Source organism: Drosophila erecta, unplaced genomic scaffold (genome assembly GCF_003286155.1).
Source record: "Drosophila erecta strain 14021-0224.00,06,07 unplaced genomic scaffold, DereRS2 tig00000000-arrow-pilon, whole genome shotgun sequence".
Classification (NCBI taxonomy): domain Eukaryota; kingdom Metazoa; phylum Arthropoda; class Insecta; order Diptera; family Drosophilidae; genus Drosophila; species Drosophila erecta.
The window spans coordinates 11,494,400-11,507,139 of record NW_020825194.1 but is presented as its reverse complement, the minus strand read 5'-3'; the positions used below and the strand labels follow the sequence as shown (position 1 = coordinate 11,507,139).

Genomic DNA, 12,740 nt, shown 5'->3' with positions numbered 1-12,740 from the left:
CCCACTCATAAACAAGCCACTCATTTGCAGTCAATGCCCAAGGGGTTAATCCCCCGACCAACCCTCCAATTTCCCTTATTCACGGCGTGAAATTGGCATGCAAATTTTATGAATTTCGGTCCAATTTAATAAAACCAGTGGTACAGATAAAAATGCTCAGTTTTGTGATTTAAATTATAAATTATATTTGATAGATGTATTTGAATATCTGCTTCGAATAATATTAGGTTATGCAAAGTAAATGGTGCCTAACAATAATCATTTGTTAAGAAAATGTGCTAACTCCTATAACATATTTTTTAGGAAATGTAAGTATTTTGCATAAATAAAATTTGTCTGCGAGAATTCCAATGATTTTATGTGGCATCCGACTCACCTCCAGTCGCTTCCGTTGCAAACCGGAAATGAATCACGTCGCACAAAAACTGAGAATCCAAAAAGGATATAAAAATAAGCGGCGAACCGAGTAAGCGCGTAAAAAATGCAAGCGGCAAACGACAGGAAGGCAAAGCAACAATTCAGCCATAAAGTCAGTCATGGTAATACCGAATCCCACTCAAACAGCCGAGTGCCACTGCAACTCACTCGAAGAACCGAATGAAACCAAACCGAGCGACGAGTCCTTAGACGGAGTTCCTTTAGTCCGTCCTCGGCTTTCGAGCGTTACAGTCGCGAGTTCGGATCGAAAGGACACTGGGCGAGTGTAGAGCGTTCAGTGTGGTACCAACAACAAATGCCTCAATATTATAGCCAATGCTAGAAAGTGTTAGTGTTGTTTCGCTTGATTTCAGCCAAGTCGGAAGCCAGAAGCAGTGTTGTGTAATCCAGTGAAGATGCATACTATCTATAGTCACCAAACGGAGTATTATTTCCCATTATTTGCCGTGCTTTCATGTGACACACTTTGCTAGTATTGTTAGTTGACTTGGCCTAATGGCCTTCATGTCGCCATTAAGTCGCAGTGACACGCCGACGGCACTTACGCCCCTCCGACAAACATTTAATGCCAATTAAAATGTTTGCACTTTGATGTTTCCTTTGCAGAGTGAAAGACGAAACCGAATGCCAGCGAAATCAAAAATAATCAAAAATTATTAAACAAATATTAAACAGATATAAAAAGAGAGCCCCAATGAGCGACCGTTTTAAGGGTCCGAATCGTAAGCGAAAGGCGAACCAAGTTTTGTAGCATACTTTTTTGGGTTTACGTCATGTTTGTCTACGCGAACCGCCATTTGTGCTTGTGTGCTTGAGTTCGCACACAAACACGCACACCATTATGTCGCCTGTATTCGTGCCTGTGTCTGTGCCTGTGTTTGTGTTTGCATTGGTGTCTGTGAGCCAGAATGCATGCCAATCAGTATCAGAATCAGAGTCCTCAATCCAGAGTCCTGAGTCCTGAGTCCTGAATCATCGACTGTCCAAACATCGTGCATTGCTTTTGTCCTCCTGGCTAATTAGCTGCAGGTAGCAGGTCCTTGTGCCATCTTACGTAAGTGTCCTCCCACATCCATATGCATTGCTCCATAAGTACCCAATTAATTTTAAACACCACACACACTCTCCTTTAACTAAGTGCCTTGCATTGTCTCTGTGCCGTCTACTAGCCAAACCAAAGCCATGTCTTCGTCCATAAACCAAACACATCTTTCGAATCCAGCTCATGCCACCACTCAAATACAATTTTCGACACTCGAGCTTAATTAAGAAATGCTGATATGAATTGCATGTACATCTGTAGCATATTATGAATTTCGTAATACAGCTTTCAAATTAATTACATTTATATTTTGCCCCGAAACGTTCCTTGGAAAATTTCATTTTGCTTGAGTTCTTCTACTTTACTGCCGCAATGATATTTTAATTCGAGTTCAGTGCCACTGCTTTGTAAATCGAATGCTAAACGTAAGTGTAATTTCCTTCCTCTATTTATAAGCATGAATATTTAAAAGATTTCCGCCCGCACCTACCCCGATATCTCCTACATCCCGATTTGGGAAATTTCGATTTGGCCTTTTCCGCTTCCTGTCAATCTGCAAGCGATGGCAGCGACATTAGCTCTCGACTCTAGAGAACTCTATAAATAAATGGGAATTGTGGGGGGATGGTGAGTATAACGCGGGTGAAGGAGCTGTTGCGATGGCATATCCATGTCCTGCATGTCCTGCATGCCCTGCTGACCCTCCACGAACGAGGGATTACTCATACGTCGTTTAATATGAAAGTATAATTCGCTTTTTGTTGTGCCATGTACTCTCTTCAGTGGACTTTCCTGCTGTGCGTGTGGCGAAGAGATATGGGTACGCGTGTTGTCCCCTCCCGTCCCCCGATCCTCCACTTTTCCGCGCCGCAGGACACAAGGACCGCAATCAGCTAAGCAAACGCGTCAAATGCATGCATTTTCCACCAGCCGAGCGACAAGCTCCTAATAGAACAAGGAAAACTGAAGCGTGGAAGCAAAGCGATGTGGTCAATGCCCTGAAAATGCAATGGAAAAGTTAAATTTGTAAATTGCTTTTTAAGTATGGCAGTATTATGATCAATTATGGAAATCGCCTGATTCACAGAACCCCTTTAATAACTTGCTTAGGATTTAGGAGTTTAAATGTTTCCAAATCAAGCCTCAAGCCAATAAAATGAATGTTAGATAATCCAAATTTAAATTACATAAGTAGATTTTCATCATTTGGTTGAAAAACAGATGCTCGCACAATCCTGGCAAAAAATAGTCCGAGCTGCACGTCTTTAGAAAAGACTTAATTAGTGTCCTTTGAAGAGTATCATAAAAGGATGAGTGATGGCGCTGACAAGCGAGGTTTTCACAGTTTTGCCACAGATTCCTTATGTGACACATGAGATGCATTCGAGTGAAATGTGCACACAGACTGATGTATGCAGTCATATGCTTAATGGCCTTTCAGGTCGCAAAATATTTACCCACTCTTGGTAATCATCTGAGAGGTATCCAGCAAATGTTGCTATTCGATTGCCGGAAGCTAAGCCCGTGTCACAGATATGTTCCTCGATTGGTGATAACTTTGATTGGGAATCTCAACATTTCCACATTGAGCACATCGACGAACGCGGAGGGCGGAAAATTCCGATCAGGTGCAAGGACTACTATGCAATCCCCGCACACCAGCACTTCGATCCATTGTGGAGAACAGGCAATGTCAATCTGGCAGGATGGCACATCGCCACATGCCTGCTGCTGCTCCCACTTTTCCTCCTGCCTGAAGGTTTTCCATGAAAGAGGGCGGAAAAAGCGAAGCGCTTGACATGTGACCAACATGTCAGGGGGATTCCCATTCTCCCATCTTGTGTGTGGATTGAATGCACCCAGACAGCCAGGATGGGCGCACCTCAGACATGGAGCCAGGCGTTTTCCAGATGCGCCACCTGCCAAAATCGGAAGACAATATGCTTAAATCTATTCTATTCACTTCATATTTGAGGTTCAAAACTTACCTTGCATTTTCACCGACCGAAAATGTAGGCTAGAAAGTATTCATTACGCTCTTCTGTTACTTTTTAAGTAGTTTTCCTGTGCAGCTGCAAGTTTCCTAGAACACAATAACCCTTTTGGGGAATAAGGACAATCTTCTTATGGATACCCGCATACGCGTATGGCCATCGGCAGTGCTGCATGTCCTGGGGAGTGCGAGTCCTGCATTGTGGCGCCACCTCCGAGAAGCGAGCACATCCAAGAATGGAGCACTGGAACCGAAAACTGAAGACTGCCACTATTTGCTGACGGTCTCGGCCTCCTTTGTCAGCCATTGTTTGACTGGTTGGCCTTGTGCTCCATTTCACACAGTCGAGTGGCGCACGTCACAATATTTTATAGTTATGGTGTGTTTCCTTTGCTGTTGGCGCTTATTGTTCATTGTCATACGTTGGCGTTGTTTGGCAAAGTGTTGGCTGGTTTTGTGAGGTTTTGTGTGGGGCGCGGAATAAATAAATTAGCCACCAATCCCTGCATTTAAGTATGGTATGCTAAGTATAGGCAGCATAAACAATAATTTCCAGTCGGCAACTTTTGATTTATTGCACAACGTTGTTATATGACATGAAAACAGTAAGACAGTAACAAAGCACCGAAAACATGGCCTGTAATTGCCGTCAGCGGGCGACTTTTCGGTGGGTGGTGGTTTAGGCCATGGCCAAGCCAACAAAACATGCCCGCTCTTCCTTTTATTCTCCCAGACTTTTGCAGCGACTTTTTCTACACGTTCTTAGAATGTATACGTATTAAAAATTTGGCAAGACATGCGACATTTTTAGCCCTAATTTGAGAGCACTCACTTATGATGATAACAATGTTGAACTTCTCATTATGCAAAGTGAGCAAAGTGGCATTAATAATTCAGGAAAAATAAGAACATTTCGGAACAAGCAATGCCAAAGATAAGAACGTTAAAAGACATATATTATATCAATTGCTATATCAAATTATGGTCTCCTTAATGCCCTAATGGATATCAACTTGAGGTCCAAGTTCAGAATACCCTATGAATATTTGACAAAAAGATCTTTAAATATTGTGCCTTATTTTAGCACTTGTAGCGAACCACATGTTCGGCAGACTCTGCTCGTTATCAACTTACTTTATTACTGCGAAACTTATTTAGCTGATTTTTCCATGGAATCTCGAACCCAAAGAAAACTTTTCCGGCTCTTGCCCCCGAACAGTGGAATGTTATTTTTCTTTGTATTTTTGTGTAAATGTTGTTTCTGTTTTTTCTGGTTGAAAATGAAAACTTACGGGCAATGCTCAATTGAAATGCGCATTTGGAAAATTGGCAAAAACAAGTGACTGAAATTCCATATTATATATATATTTAATATATGTTTTATGGCAGAGGGAAACTTTCCATCCGCCAGCCGGCTTGAAAAATGAGCACAAAGAGCTACTGAGCTGCGTGGCAATATTGGCCGACTAAGGGTTTCCAGGACTTGATAAATGGGCTGATTTGACTTTCGACTCGCAAACACAAACACACGGACACTCGCGCACACACAGATACTCACACCCACTTGGGGGACAAACAAACACTCGTGAAGTCGACCAGTTGGTTATCTTAAATGCTACAAGTGCTTTGGAAATTGATTGAAAATACTGCCCGCCTGGCAATGGACTTTCTCGAGTTTGTATTTCACGCTATTCGCACCATTTCCCTCGGCTGCTTCGAACGTATTGAATAATGCATCTAGACCAAATAACAAATATACACGCATATAAAGTTAGTGCGTATACGCCCCATTGGCGGGCAAATTGGCACAATGGCCAGACCAATTGCTAAAATATTTAATTAAATTTCGTTTGGCTTTCGTGCGGAATGAGCTAATTGCTGCAAATGGCATACAGGTTAAAATTAAATTGTTTCCCACAAAGGTTAATGGCTATTTATAATGGCCAGGCATGCCAGCAAAAGTCAGAGCGATTACATTGAGGTGGGCCATCTACTCTGGCCAAAGTTGAGGTGTTTATTAAATGTGTCGTTGGTAAACTTTCATAAATTCATTTAGCTTTAATATAACAAGGCAAAGAATAAATTCCAGTTAAATTGCAATTTAGTGCACATAAAACGTATTGAAAGGAATTTTCCTATAATTAAACCATTTTTATTGCATAACGCGTTATAACGAGTTATTTTAAGCATTCAATTGAACCATCCATCGTATAATTTTATTCAAATGAAGAGGGGGAATACATGCGAAACCGTGCACAAAAAATCCCGTCCATTCTCCCCAGAGTGTTCAATTAAGCTTTTTTCGTATGGACGAGTCCATCGATTTGTTCCACCTGGCAGACCGCAACTCCTGGCTATTAAATAATTAAGGCTTGACGTCAATGCAGTGCTCACGCACACTCGCAATACGAGTCCTTATAGAGGACATACAGCCCCATGGGACATGCAAACATTTCGCTGATGCTTCCACTTGATTTGCTGCAAAACGGCGAACGAATGACAACACAACAGCTAAGTGACACACGCAGCTGAACATGCCCCATCTTCAGGATCTGCCCCAAATGTTTGGGGGAATTTCGCAATTTTCGAAATGCACTCGGGCGCACGCAAATGTCAGGGTGAGATGTCAGGACATGACTTCGAGTTATGACTTGCGCCTCAACAAGTTGAGAAATTATGCAAATTTATTCAGCCCATGGAGCCGCTTAATTGTTGTCTCGCCGCCAAGAGGCAAACTTTCAATTGCAACTTTGATTTGCTTTACGGCCATCGGACATGCGAAAGTTAGAAATGGAAATTGCAGCTTGCGGATAGATCGATACTTGGGGATTACAAGTAACTCCTCTTTACCTTAGAGCTGCCAATATGGATTAAGCTGCCAAAACAATTTGGCTAAAGCGTACTTTCCTTGACCGAACCAAATCGAGAGTCCAAGCATTTCACAAGCAAATAAGATAAGCTGAAAACTATACGCCAATTTTAATGGACTTGATACAGTAATCTCACATATACATAAATCGGCTACAATTGTTTGCAACGGGAAAATCGTTAAATCTGCTGTAAAGAGATAGAGTTTGGAATACGAAATGAAGTACGTACACATATATTTGCTTGTAGATACACACATATAGGGCCGAACGACGGTTTTTTGTTATATCATGACGGGCAAAATATGAATATTAATGCGTTTTCACTCGTTCAATAAACATGGTAAGCCATTCAAATTCATGTTCGACACGTACACCCACATTTTCACATTCAAAGCCAGTTGCGATGGTAAAATAGGGAGCAAAGTGATTCAAGTCAAACGCAATTACGATAAATAGGGCAACATGGCGTATGCGCGATTTCAACACTGGGCTTCATAGCCTTATGATTCCACAAAGCGATGAGATTCAGGATACCTTTAAGTTTCGATTTTAAATTCTTACGAGGACTTTTTTATAAATTATTGTTCGCTGGTGGAAGGGGGAAAGTCCTAAAGGAAAGAGGAACTGAAAATGCTAAGTGGCTAACCACATACTTAGAGTACTGGCAAAAGTGGGAATGACGAGAGGAGGTTGCCACGAGCGTTGTCACAGGACAATTCATATTTCATGGGATCAAGGTCCTAAGTCAACTGCGAAATTGCTTGCCCATCGATTTTCTGACGTTGAAAATGAGGAAACCCAAGCGGGAAAACAAAATTTTCTGCTGCATCATTTACTGGCTAAAATATTTATATTCAATTTGATATTTTCGAGGGCTTGCCCTTGAACAAAAGCCCGCCTGAAAAGTTGCTGTTCACTGCAAGCAAAGCAGCTGGGCACAACCTAATCCTGTCCAGCTTTTGGCACAGAGATGACGGTTGCAATTCGGATCTGTCCAATTCAATCCCCTCAAAATGATAGCATAATATTAAAGTGAGAATTTATCTATTGCCTAACTCCCAAATGAAATCGGCTTAAGCAGCAATACATTTAAAGAGGAGTATATCGCTCTAAAATATTCTTAAATTTGTCATCGAACTAGGTCGTTGGCATCACTGGCGCCTAGGTGCCAGCAACAACAAGTTGGAGGACACGCCCCCAGGGGCGGTTCTTAGCCGCGCCCACTCCTCAGAAGTTTTTTATGGAAGTGAGTGTGGGAGCTGACATGATGATGCCGCTGCCAGGCAGTCCTGGCATGTCTTGACGATTGTCCCATAAATTTTTTAGATTGACCCGAATAGCAGAAGCCTTTGACATCATCGCTGGCACACGCTTTTCCTGCTATTTCCTATCATCCCCCTGCCCGTATTGACAAAACTATTTTCCGGCGGAAGTTGGGGAAGTGGGGAAGAAGAAAGTGGAGGACAAGGAGAAAAGTTGGCACTCGATTGGGGTGGCGCATACCTTGACCCAACCCGACCCGACCTGTCTTACAGTGTAATGAGCTTGGAATCGTCGCCGGGTTCTGAGCTCCTTATCAGCTCAAGTTGGCCACCACTCGAAGGTTTGGGTGCACAAACGAAGTTTGCAGAGCAGAGCATATGAATTCAATTTATGCATTTCCGCCGCTCATAAATATATTCTCGTTAAACAAAGTTTGGCAAACTTTACGACTTTGGCCTTGGGGTTGCAGGCACCGCCAGACAGGCAGTGAAAAATCGCCAGGAAAATGTAATCTAGCAGGCGCCCCGAAAGTTATAAATAACCAGGGGAAACGGGAGAAAATGTGTCAGATTGCCGGCAGGCTGCGCCCTTGAATGCACTTACCATCCGTATCGCGCATACGCCGCGTTGGCCAAATACAATGGCAGTGAAAGTGGAGCTTAGAGCCACGGGCAATTGGCCAAATCTCGGCCAGAAAAACTGGGCCATAGTGAGTTGGGAATTGCCGGAACTAATCCCGCCAACTGATATACTATGCAATACATATATGTTGCAATAATGCAGCCTGCAATTAGTGAGGAATTTCATATGCTCCCGCACTTTTCAAGCTCTGCAACCACTTGAATAAATTAAACGCTGACCATTTTCGGATCCCAACACTGTTTATGGGCCCATGCATGAAATTTCACATTAATGTGGGGGGAGCATGTGTCCGCATTTGCGTTTTTGCTGCATGTGGGCATTTCACAAAATTAACTGCCTCTATCTAGTTTTTCTCCAGGCTGACAACCCATTAACTTTCCACCAGAGTTGGGTTTCTGTGTCATTTGAGCCCCAACGTACACGAACAGATGTCGGCCAAAACGCACACCATCTGGTAATGGCCACATATACTACATGTCTCTGCGGCAAGGAATAATTTAATGACAATGCCAGGCATTAGGATATCTAAGTGGTAGGCTACCCCTATTATTATATAAATGCTTTCTGTCTGCAGTCCAATGAATTGTAATGGGAATTTTCATTATTGAGCAGGATGTCACCCCTTTTTTGATTATAAAGGTTCTAAAGTGTCAATCAATTTTGAATTACAGATCATTTTCTTTTCAAATACTCTCAATCGCATTCATTAATTGGCAATCTGCCACAATTCTTTGATTAAACATTCATTTCAGAAGCTTAAGTTTTAATCATACAAACAACCAGCCAGGGAATTCCTCCCGGATTCTTATTCAATTAAGTGAGTTTTCGGCACTTTTCGCCTCGTATGCTTCCGCAAAAAGATTCCGGGATCCCCGAGGTGTGATTTATGTGCATAATTAGCCAGAAATTGCATAAGATTAGTTTTAATTAGTTGGAGAAACTTTTGGGCAGAGAAGGAGAGCGGCGAACAGCAGCCTCGGCCCGAAATGCTAAATAAATAAGTTGCCTGCAGTTCAGCCAGAAGCCAAGAAACTTCTGTAGATGACGCCGCATCCTCATCCTCATCCTCATCCGGGTCCGGATCCGTTGCGGGAACAGCACGGATTACTCTCCACCCCCCGGCAGAAGTGCAAGGAGCCTGCAAAGAAAATAAACAAAAACTTTTCCACTCGACGCCCGAAAAAGCAGGCCACGATTCCATACTCGCGGTTTTACTTTCAGCAGAGCTGGCTGCAATTTATTGCGAAAATCTCTCACTGTTTATTTCATAAGAGAGAACTATTGTAAAATCGTATTCCTAAGAAAATTTTGATATATATTTGATAAATATGTAATGGCATATATATCATATATCAATTTGGCATCTCTTCCCGCAAAGGACACGGCGAGGACCTCCTCCTTCGCTCGGGCTCCAAATGTTCGCGCATTATTTTTCATTTGCATTGCGTCATTTGTACAATGGAGCTACTGAAGGAGGAGCAGCGCCTGGCCGGGAGCCACTCCGAGCAGTCGGACTGGTAATTTATGTTGACCCCTTTGGGGAGGAGCACTTCGTCCGACGGAGTTCCGCCAGCTGTGGCAAATGTGGCAAATGTAGTTCTCCATCCGCAGCAGTTGATTGCCAAGGCGACCGCAAGACGTTGCCCGGGTAACAACACTAACAATTCCGACTTAAAGCCGCCACATACGAGTATATGTGCCTTTCACCTTCAATCGAGTGCTGCTTTTAATTGCTGGCATAAAAAATAAAGACGTCTCCACTCCAATTGTTGCTTGGAAAAGCGGTGCTGTAGTTGCAATTAACGGTGGGAACTTTAATGGTTGCTCTGGAAATATAGTCTAAAATGTATATGTGTTCTTAACACTTTTGGTTTAACGGTGCGATTATAAAATGGTCAAGTATATACTTCAAGAATTTTAATAAAGCCCTGACGACCCGTCACTCTCTTCTTCTTTGTTGCAGCTTCCGCCGTTTGAGTTTGCCTGTGTGTTTAGTTGCCTATGAGGCACAGCGAACTTTAAAGCCAATACCCGTTTTATGGAAAACTTTCGTCACTGGGCAAACATTTGCCAACTTTCGCAGCTTTTCTTGTTCGCCTTTCAGTCGTTAGGAGTGTAAACAGTGCCTCAGTTGCCCCGCAACTATGTATAGCGACTATAGCGACTATAGCGACTATAGCGACTATAGAAGCTATATCCTATATCCCGCTTTTGTGGCAAACTCTAGACTTACTCACACACACACCGAATATTTTCAGCATCCTTTCACTCGCTTCAAGTATTCGCATTCGGCTGATGCACTTTTAGCCAGCTTTTGTATGGCACTCACGTCCCGCTACGTTGCATGTGTGCCTGTGGAACGTGCTGGATGCCAATTGTATTGCGTAAGTGTGCAGCATTGGGGACAATGCACTGGGAGAAAATAATGCCAATAGCGGGCATTTTCCTACATCAGGAACATCAGAAAATGTGCAAGGAAATTTATAAACAGAGAAGTTTGAACTAGAAAAAAATGCAAGATAAATATTAAATATAATTAAGATATTCTACCATTCGCACGGGTTTTTTTTCTGCCTCGGCAATTTTCAGTCGAAAGACTTTTGAAAAGAAGTGCTGAACCGACTGACAAGTGGCCAACTCATGGCGTAATTAAGTTATACCAAACCAAACCGATTCCAGGGCTTCCGGCTCACCGGCGTTATCATGCGTGTTAATTAATTCCAGATGCTCCTGCCGCGGCGCTGACCTACTGTCCAAACCGACATCAGGAGCCACGTGTGTCTGCCGATCAATTATGCTAACGTTGGGTAGTGTGGCAGCCATCTCCCTCATTTCATTTGCGTTAAAAATTAAACAAACTAGTGCAAATGGGAGGCGGGATGGCGGCAGCGGCACGTGCCTGGCGACTAAAATCAGGTGAGGTGATCTGGGATCCAGTCAACGACGTGCAAATGACTTCTGACTTATTTAAAAAGTATTTGGCTCTCACAGGTTTACAACAAATTCGTTTACAATTCGTGTATGCTATTTAAAATTTGTATACGGTACAAGAACATTCTTTTTACTTCAAATGAAAATAGCATCCATTCTATTTTCCGAAATATATCGCTACAATATTTAACTGAAACACACAAATATTTCTCAATTACAAATAAGCGCATTTCGCTCTTAATGCTAAATCACTAACACTGCAAACGTGGGCCATTAAAGCTATGTTTAATTAGTTTCCGAAAGCAATATGCGCAAACCAAACTTGGCCTAAATTGTCCTAATTCCACAGCAGAAAGCAAATGAAAATTTTGAATCAAAATTAAAATACCCGTCGGCCGCAAAGCAAAGACAATCCCACGTGCTGGCCACAAAACCAAAAGAGTACCATGCCAGATGTGGCCAGTTGGGAAACTGGGCATATGAAACCGCATATGACTGGCGGTGCTGGCCCGCATCTAACCCCTGGTACACCTGCTGCACTTTGGTAAGTGGCCAGGCGCAAGGAACAAATTGAATTTGCCACGGGGCGGATACGTACTGCGGGTGGCGAAGCCTGGGAGCTGGCCAGCAGTCGGGCCACCGGATATCCGCTGGGCGCCATGGCCGCCTCATGCAATATGCAACAGCCATTCAGCCCAAACCTCCGGACTTTTCCGCCGTACTGTTCTTCCGTTCGCCGGCTATGCGGCCGGATTCAGGTCGCACCGCACACAATTGAATCCTGGGCCATTGCAAACAGCGCCAAATTCAAATTCAGCTGAATATTTGGCACCAGCAGTTGCTGACTATGAAGTTTGATTAGATTAGGCCAGCGGGGTGTGATGCTTATAAGGAATTTTAAATGCAATTTGGGTTTATTAGGTGCAAACTCGTTGTTTTCACCCAGAAATGGCAAGCAATTCGAAATTAAATTAAAATATAATTTCAATTTGTTTTTCGTTACTCAAGTATCTTCATAGAGAAAGCTAGTATGAACTAACAGATTAATCACCTTCACCTATAATTATTTAGTTTCCTAAAAGAGTGTACACTGTATTACAATATTTTAGAAATAATCTGCACCTTAGTGGCTCTTGCACACTAGATATTACTGTTTGTGATCATCGCAATAGACTGCACTTTTCGTAGAAGAATTCTTCCTATCCCGTCTTAGTTCTCGACTCTCTATTCTTCAAACTCATGTTGTACATTTGTTTTCTTCTACTTTCTTTTTATAGCTTCAAGCTAAGCAAAAACGTAGTAAATGAACAAACGAAAAAATAGCATCAAAAATCAAAAGTCCAAATCAAAACAAGACAAACATAAATGTAAATTGGTATGCAAATAAACTAAACCATAATTGCCGATGCAACAACAACAACAACAGATCAAACAAATACAACAGCAACAATAAATACAACAATAACATCAACAGCAACAACAAGAAACAAGAACAAAGTTACTGCAACCAGAACAGCAACAACAACCGCTGCTAGTAGATAAAAAAAATTTATAAACAAAA

The 12,740-nt window shown here is 42.4% G+C and overlaps 1 long non-coding RNA gene across 1 annotated transcript; it reads left to right on the top strand.

Annotated features, from left to right (window-relative positions):
* The first annotated feature begins 645 nt into the window (after window positions 1–645).
* On the top strand, window positions 646–12,738 carry LOC113564851. Its single transcript, XR_003408349.1, has 3 exons — window positions 646–765; window positions 1,045–1,492; window positions 12,457–12,738. It is a non-coding gene; the product is annotated as an uncharacterized LOC113564851 (long non-coding RNA).
* The last annotated feature ends 2 nt before the right edge of the window (window positions 12,739–12,740 follow it).